The sequence below is a fragment of the Tenrec ecaudatus genome, chromosome 1, assembly GCF_050624435.1.
Source record: "Tenrec ecaudatus isolate mTenEca1 chromosome 1, mTenEca1.hap1, whole genome shotgun sequence".
Taxonomy (NCBI): domain Eukaryota; kingdom Metazoa; phylum Chordata; class Mammalia; order Afrosoricida; family Tenrecidae; genus Tenrec; species Tenrec ecaudatus.
The window spans coordinates 114,786,411-114,795,661 of NC_134530.1; the positions used below are offsets into that span (position 1 = coordinate 114,786,411).

Genomic DNA, 9,251 nt, shown 5'->3' on the forward strand with positions numbered 1-9,251 from the left:
GCATCTTCCAAAATCATTGAACTTTCTCAATAAATTCATAGGAATGCTAGCCCACATACACCAATAGATCTTTGTGGGGTTTTTTTTGTTTTTTTGTTTCAATCGGCATCTTTATAATACACTCACATTTGTACACAAACCCATCTTTACAAGTACAAAAGGCAAAGAACCGCCAGGGATCAATGCAACAACATCGTCACCAACTACCTCTGACTGTTCATGTTATCGTCTGCTTTCTCTAAACCCCAGAGGGGGCTCCCCTCTTAGAAGTTGGGGACAGCGTGTAGTTCCGCGCACGTCTGGGTCTCTACAGAACTGAAGTGCGACTCCATCGTGTTCCAGGCCAGATCGGCTAGAAGGAAGTCATCCGTGGCCGTCTGCGTTTCGTTGCTGGTGAAGAACAAACTCCCCAGGGCTTCAAAGCCGGAGCACGTGGTCTGCGTTTCTGGGCTATTCAGCTGTTCCTTGCCTTCCAGGGCAGCTGGGTTCTTAGCAGGGGAGATGCCTTCCACCTGGGTTTCTGTGTCCGACGAATCGGTACTCATGGAGAAGCTGGAGTGCTTCAGGATGCTTCCCAGGGGCAGGTGGGGATGACTGTCTAAGAAGAAGTTTAAGTCTGTTTGCGCCTGTGTGTCGAACATCTCAAGGCCTAAGAAGTTCGGATTCTCCCTACAGCTGAAGGGCTGAGCGGAGGTATCGGCAAGTAAGAAGTCCGTTTGTGTCTCGATATCCAGGGATTCCAAAACTGGCTCCGGGTTCATGCTGCCCAGTTGGCTCTCTTCCGTTTGCGTTTGGATATTTGAGACCGAGAAAAACTCTTCAATGTCAAAATCGATTCCTGGATTCTGGGTTGGGCCGGACGGGAGGTGTGCGTCAGGCCCAGTGTTCGTGTCGGATAAGAGACTTCAGTTATCCAATGTCTGGGCAGGCAGGTTACTTGACAGGATGTTTTCGAGGTCGCTCAGCAGGTCTATGGTTTGGGTCTGATTGTCCCTCATGTTCTGTGAAGGAAGCAGACTGCTCTGTGCACCAGAAGCTGATCACGGACGCGGATTTCTCCAGGTCTTGGTTGAGCGTCTTTGGGTCATTTTGAGGTAACAAACTGTGAGCAACTAAACTGGTACTTATCACGCTGTCTGTGGAAACACTGTACGATGAGTGGACACTCGAAAATGTCTCCGCACATGACAGCTTGGTCAATCTGGGCACAGCCGTCTGCAGAACTCGGCAACCCGCCGGTCTGGGTTTCCCTGGAGATGCCCCCCGACTGGAAGCATGCATCTATAAAGGCATCGGTCTGCGCGGCTATCGATGACATTAGCATGGAGCTGGGCAGGAATGTCTGCGTCTGAACACTGATGGGCAATGACACCTGAGAGCCGAACGTCAAGTCTGTTTGAGAGCAAGAGGAGACAGCAGAGTCCGGGGGTGCCCACTGGGCGGCAGGAAGGCTTTGTGAGGCATCAGACAGATCTGTCTGGATGTTGATTGAAGAAATGCTGCTCTTTTGACCCGGGTCTCGAGTTCTTGTAACGTGTTAGATGGACTTTTACCCAAGTTCACTTGGACACCTGTACTGACAGGCTCAACAGCAACAGGGTTCACAACTTTTGAAAAAGGCAAGCCGTCCTTGAGAGCGCATGCCTCAGAATCTAGGCCGAGGACCAGGGTTCCTATCGACAGAGGAAGCAAGTGCACGGCGCCCAGGGCGGAGCTCGAATGCTCGACGCCCACCACCACGGACTGGGCTGCGGGCTCAGCCGTAGGCACGAAGACGGGCACAGGAGAGAAATGCATGACGGGCAGTTTGACCAGGGCCACTTTGGGCTTCAGGAGAAGCAACTTCTGAGGGTATCTTGGGGGTGTTGTGAGAGCCTGTTTTCTGCCAGAAGTACAAGAGTCTTCAAAAGAAGCCGCTCGCTTAGTTTCTGAAGTTTCTAGTTCCTGAGTGTCCAGCCCAGGGGCTGCCTTACTGACCAATGAGTCCATAGTCTTGCCAGGCAACATCTGACTGTGCAGGGAGTTTTCCATTTCCCTCTTCTTACCGGGTGGATCCCTGTGCTCTGCAGGGATCTCGTGGCCGGTCCGGTAGCTGTGTGACTGCAGTGCCATCCTGCTGGCGTAGCGACAGCCGCAGGTGCACTGGAAGGTCTTGCCGCAGTCCTCCGAGTGCCTTCTCAGGTCCCACTCGGTGCCATGTCAGTTGCTGCACTTACTACACTTGTGCTTCTTCTCTGCATGCATCTTCATAAAGTGCTGTTTAACGAGGGAAAACTGAGAGAATGGTCTGTCGGGACCTCTGGGGCACCCTTCAATAGGACAGCAGTAGAATTTCGGTACAGTTTTCAAATCTTTCCTTATTGTTGGATTCACGATGCCGTCCTGCAGGCGGTGGCTCTTGGCTAGGTGCATGTTGAGCGCCGGGCTGTTGGGCAGGATCTTGCCGCAGCCGCGCACGGTGCACAGGATGTTGGTCCGCACCGCCCGGGACAGCTCGCTCACCGACCGCTGGATCAGCTCCCGGGCCGGCGGCACCGCCGCTGTGGGCTGCTGCCTCGCCGTCGCGGGCTGCGCACGGCTGCCCCTCAGCCATCTCGGGGGCGCCCACCGGCCCGAGGCGGCGGCGACGGCTCCCCTCGCGGCCGCCGGGACGGCCGGGACGCACGAAGCCAGAGCCGTGGGACCCGCCAACGCCGCCTCAGAGGCCGCCATGGCTCCTGCACGGCGCCGGGGCCGAGCGCGCAGGCCCCTGATCTTTGTGTTTTAAGGGAAGGTCAGGAAGACCTCAGAGATGAATCAAGAAAAGGAAAATTGTCAAACTCGATGAGAAAAGAAACTAGCCTGGCATCCCCTTACAGAAGGGTCACGGGGAGGAGACGAACCAATCAGGATGCAATGTAGCAACGATGAAACATACGACTTTCCTCTAGTTCTTGAATGCTTCCTCCTCCCCCACTATCATGATCCTAATTCTACCTTATGAATCTGGCTAGACCAGAGGATGTACGCTGGTACAGATAGGAGCTGGAAACACAGGGAATCCAGGGCGGATGATCCCTTCAGGATCAGTGGTGAGAGTGGCGATACTGGGAGGGTGAAGGGAGATAGGGTTGAACGAGGGAACCGATTACAAGGATCTACATATAACCTCCCCCCTGTGTGATAGACAACGGAGGAGTGAGTGAAAGGAGACATCAGAGAGGGCAAGATATGACAAAATAATAATTTATAAATTATCAAGGGTTCGTGAGGGAGAGGGGAGTGGGGAGGGAGGGGGAAAATGAGGAGCTGATGTCAGGGGCTTGGGTGGAGAGCGGATGTTTTGAGAATGATGAGGGCAATGAATGTACTAATGTGCTTTACACAATTGATGTCTGTATGGATTGTGATAAGAGTTGTAGGAGCCCCTAATAAAATGATTAAAAGAAAAGAAAGAAAGAAAAAAGAAACTGGCTGCGGTCTATGCAAGAATGGAAGAATGTTGCAGAACTACCAGTGATGTAATCGCTGCGGATGCCAGGTCGCACATGGGGAGGCGCTGTCAATTTTAGTCAACGTCAGCATCTTTAGGATGGATGCGCGCCAACCGTGTTGCGTGAAGATCAGCTTCAAAGAACTGAACTTTCTGTCAGTCTTTCAAGCAAGACTGAAGTGTAAAAGGATGATCTTATGGGCTGCATCTGGATCAGAAAGCAGTCTCCCATTGACTGATAGGATGCAGAGGAGAAGATCCAATCAGAAGCTGGCTTGATCTGTTCAAATCAAGGTCGAGATCAGCTCAGATTAGGGTGACTGGGGGGATTTTAAAGAAGTCACCTTGAATGACCTACTCCAAGGATGCAGGACAATCACGAGGATTTGTTACGGAGGAAGTTTTAAGAAAATTGAAAACTGCCTTCGGGAGAAAAAGGCCAGGAAATTTGCAGCAAGGAACGTGTTCTTTCCCTGTCACGACGATGTACCTTCTTTTTCCACGGTAGCAAAGGCTGTCTCTCCAGAATTTCACTGAAGAATCTGACCTCATCCACTCTACAGCTCTGAACTTGCTCCTTCAGACGTCTACTTGTTCCCCAAGCTCAGAGAACACAGAAAAGGAACACAATTCGAGGCCCCGGAGGATGCCCGCCCTGCTGTTTGGACATGGTGGGAGTAGACAAGCAAAGAGCTCTTCAGAGAAGGGTACGAGAGATGAAAACCGTGCCTTCAGATGGACTTCCGTCTAGAGGGAGGCCATGTCGAGAAATAATAGCTTCACATTCTCATGTTTTCATTTAATGAAAGTTTCCATGACTGTAGCAATACTTTTTTGACTTACCCTCCTCTATGGCTATATCAGAATTTCCTAAAATAACTTTTTTTTTTTTTAGAAAATAGTATTTTTCCTCATGGGAGTTTATATTAGGTTCTCTAACAAAGCATTGGTTTGATTTCTTCACCTGCCATTTTTCAAGAACTTCAGAAGCTCCATGGTGGAGGACAAGAGGTGGCTTGGGCATGAGCGAAGAGAATCAGACTTGAACTCTAACTGGCTCTAAGTCTAGGCGCTCTCGTCTCTTTTCAGATGAGTGACCTTGGGCAGTATGCTTAGGCTTTCCGGGGCTGTGTTTCTTCATTTTTCCACTTCAGCTAACACTTCTTGAGGATCTGCCCCAGCCCAGACTATGCACTGATTGCGTTTTGCATAAATCATCTCAATTTGTAAAATGTGGTAACAATGCCACCTAGCAAGATCGCTATAATGTTCCAGTAGGATAATGCATATGCCAGGGCTTCGCAAACTGCACAAGTGCATACAAATATTAGGGAGTATCATTTTTCTGTTTTCCACGTCAGTGCTTCCAAATGATAAAACTGTAATTTTGACCTTAGAAACAACTGCTCGACTACTTTCATTCTCTAGCTAAATGATCCAGAGGTAATCTAAGAGTTATATTAATCTTTCCCAAATTCAGCTCTAAAGCCATCACTCCCCGGCTGAAAAACAAACTTCAACGTCTGAATAATATCTAACTCACTTGCATGATGCATAAATTTAAGGTCTTCCACAATCCAGCTTTAGCCTACCTTTCCAACTTTATTTCCCCTTACGTTTTATCAAATTTTCAACAGAATGAAATCGCTAGGCCTCCTCCCATTCAATCTCTGAACTTTGCTTCCTTTGTGTCTGCGCAGGGAATTCCTTTCTGATGCCTTGGCAATCAGTGCTAGCTCCAGAGCCCTTAGCACACAATCTGGAATACAGTCTATCCTCAATAAGTGGTAACAACAAAAACAAAAGCAAACTCACTGCAATGAGATCAATGCTGACTCATATGGACCCTGCAGGATAGGGGAGACCTGCCCCTGTGGGTGTCTGAGATTGACTCTTTACAGGAGCCGAAAGCTTCATCTTGAAGTGCCAACCTTGGGGTTAGCAGGCCAGCAAGCCCTCACTAGGTCACCAGGGCTCCTATGTCATAACTGGTAGCTTGTATTAATTATTTTAATTACCGTTGTTACCATCACACCAGTCCTTCAAATCATATTAAAATGTTTTCTTGGCTATAAACCTTACAAATTGAAACCAATTTTCCTGCTTCTACATGTCCATAACATTACATTGCACATTTTGGTAGGTGCTGTCTGTTGATTTTAACTCACAGAGACCCCATTGGACAAAATAAGGTTTTTCAAGGCCCTGGTCTGGGTGGGAGCATGTCGACAGGTCGCTTTCCTGCAGCGCTTCTGGGTGGGTTTGAAACGTTAACATTTAGGTTAGCAGCCAAGGACTTCACCGTGGTGTCAACAGCCTCATGTTTGGGGACGCTTGTCATCATCTGTGACAACTGAACTCACACACACATTCGTTCCACGCATGTTTAGTGAACACTCAGCCCCCGGCATAGCTTATGTTGGGAAGGACATTGTAGACAAAATGTGCCGGGCCCAAGGCAGCTTGCAGGCCGCCGGTAGAGACAGCAGCGAATAAGGCTTGGCTCACATGTGACACAGAAGATTCCTAACTGATCTCCCCAGGTCTGCCATTTTTTTTCTAAACAAAGCAGCTAGCATCTAAGGTGTTTTTCAGATTGTATCACTTCTCAGATAAAAATCACATCTTAGATCCTCATTTTACTCAGTTGTAATATGCAGTGATTGCTAAGACCCTACACCGTGTGGCCTGGTGACTTTCCTGACCCGATGTCCCAGTGTTGGTATTGATGTTGGTAGGTGCTGTCAAGTTGCTTCACACTCATAGGGGCCCAATGGACAACAGAATGAAACAGTCCCAGTCCTGCACCAGCCCCACAGTGGCCCCTACGCTCCAGTGCATGATCGCAGCCACGGGGGCAATCCACCTCATTCAAGCCCTTCCTCTCCTTCCCTGACCCTTTTCTTGACCAAGCAGGATGTCTTTGTTCAGGGTCTGGTCTCTTCTCACAATGTGAGATGACACCTCCCATCCGTACGTCTAAGGCTGGCGAGCCCACAGGAGCAGCTCTCCGCTGTTACTGTGAGTGGGAATTGGCCCAGTGACCGTGAATGTCATCCTGGTATTACGCCTTGGTTAATCTGCTTCAGCTACACTGGCTTTCTGGCTGCCTGGCTACATGCCACATCTGCTCTCACCCTTAGTGCCTTTGCCCGGATCATTCCATCCACCCGAAACGCTCTTTTCCTACGTCTGCATGGCTAATGCCTTGCCTGTGAACAATCTTAGTGCAAAGATGACCTTCTCGATGAAGTCATCCTTATCATACCATTTCACTTGTCAAGCGCCACGATCATTTACTCTGTTTCCGTTAATAGTATGTGTCATCCTCCTGACCACTAACCAGAGTCTCAAGTGGTATAGTTCACATACCTGTCTGTCCACCCAGAGGAGACCTAGGAAGAAAGGCCTGACTATGTTCTTTAAAAAAACAGCCATTTAACACCTCATGGGGACTAGTTGTACTGATGGGCATGAAGCTGCTATGTGTTGAAGTCAAATCTACACCAATAGCTAGTATTTTCTCTCTCTCTCTCTCAAGTCACTATAGTAAGGAGCTCTGGTGGGTGAGTATTGGACTGCTAGTCACCAAGTCTATAGTTCAAATCCACCAGCCTCTCTACAGGAGAAAGAGGAGGTTGTCTGTTCCTGGAAAGAGTTATAGCCTCAATTACCCTGTTTGGGGTTTTGTAACCTCAAGATAGCTACTGCAGCATTTTTTAGGTAGGACATATTGAATAAGTACTTATTATTGAATCATGCCTTGTTTCTTTGAATCGTGGTTTCACTATTTTTAAGGTGCTTCATTGATCTTCACTTGGCTTGTGTCTGTTCACAAGATCCACAGAGCTTATTTCTAACAGTGTGTGGGTATTTTCTCTCAGTCCTTCAGGTATTACTTTGTGAATTTGTAATGTTTTAATGAAAAGTTTTGGTGTGAATTTTGGTAACAAAGCCATCAAAGTGGGTTTTTTGTTTGTGTGTGTGTGTGTTTGTGTGTGTGTGTGTGTATGTGTGTGTGTGTGTGGGTGTGTGTATGTGTGTGTGTGTTTGTGTGTGTGTATGTGTGTGTGTGTGTGTGTGTGTGTGTGTGTGTGTTTTAAGGCTTCTCCTTTAGATGCCCTAGGTCATTGATGTATTTAGTAGACATTTGTGATCGGTACAACACCATACCTAAAAACGTATTTGAGAGGCAAAATCAATCCCAACCAACAGATACTAAATGGGCATCTACAATTTTCACATGTTTTACAAAAGTGGGAACAACTCTACTTCTGCCCTAAAATTGTTCTTCTGCTTTAAACTCACTAGAAAATAACGCATCGATAAAAGCCAGAAGAAAAACATCAAGCTGTATGGGAGGAATCATTCAATTGTATGCCTGTGAAAAGAGGCATTCATCTTTCTGTCCTAGACAAAAAAAGTTCCACAAATAGGTTAACATTCAATTAACCAAAAAACGTCATTCATCAGAATGCCTTACTCCTGGAACTTCTCCCATAACAAAGGATTCCGAGTCCCTTCATTCTTTGGTGCATCTGTGCTGTTTGAGCGGTGTGAAAGGAAACTAAGGAATAACGCTGAAGCTAGACTTTAGAGTTGATCACAGTTATTTAGTAACCTGACCACCCCCCCTTCATCCCCCCACCCATTCCCCACCCCCGACCTTGATGGATGTAGACGGGTTGCTCTGAGTTCCTTGGTGAGAGCGTATGCTCAGGATGACTGATTGACAAGTGGAGCTTTTTCCTTTTCTGGGGAAAGGCGATTTCCAGGGTCACGCTCCTCGGATTTGCAAAGCGCTCTAAAAGCTCCAGAGAGTGAGGAGAGTCAAAATTGACTGCTTTCTGATGATCACAACCTCCATGACAGGCGTGAGAGGGAAAGAGGAGGTTGAGGCTGCGATGCAGAATGTCAGGAGCACCACCAAGGAAGACGATTTCAAAACAGGCCTCCAGACAACGAGGAAGTTAGATGCTCCAGCGAAAACTACAGGCATTAGCTAGAGGGTGCAGAGGCTGAAGAACTCCAACCCCAATCAAGACAGGCTCTGAAACAGCGGGCTGCCAAAGAGAAGGGTGACAAGCGACCGCGCGGCTGCCTTTCTTCACGAACCACGCAGCGCCTGTCAGACTTGTGATGAACTTGCTTTTCTTTCACTTTTATACTGCGTGCATCCCAGTACCTGTTTCAGATGTTCCAGGAACAAAAATTATATGTCCAATATCCATATTCATATGCCTATAAACTATATCTGTATTCTAATACCTGTCTTGATTTATTCATAAGGGCCTGCAAAATTCATGCTTTCGTGAGGAAGTGTTTTAGCTCGTCACATCTCTTTTGTGGTCATTTTCAAAATGGAATGACTGAAAGGTAGGGGTTTCAAGCTCCATTCGCGTCTGGAGCGGAGAAGAGTTCCACAGACTTTAGATCTTCATTTCTAACAACAAAGTCCCGGATTTTGAAGAGGGATATTTTTATCCCTAGGAAATAATCTTCTTTAGGGGAAAAAAATAGCTGGGGAAAAAAAACTAGTTATATTGGTATGTGTTTAAGCCTTTATATTGAGACGGGAGATTATTAGCATAGTGGTTTGAGAAAATAAGTAGGATTCCTGTTTAATGAAACCCATTTTCATTACTGCTTGGCTTCGTGACTAGATAGCCAAAGGCAGGAAGGGTACAGAAGCTGGTGGCGAATGGGCTGTTTTCGGGGGCTGAGAGAAACGAGATGATTACACCACAGTCATACAGAGACAAGTGAAAAGCTGAGGGGT

The 9,251-nt window shown here is 47.5% G+C and overlaps 1 pseudogene; it reads right to left on the minus strand.

Annotated features, from left to right (window-relative positions):
- Positions 1–263: 263 nt before the first annotated feature.
- On the minus strand, positions 264–2,712 carry LOC142436633 (ATM interactor pseudogene; annotated as a pseudogene).
- Between the last annotated feature and the right edge of the window lie 6,539 nt (positions 2,713–9,251).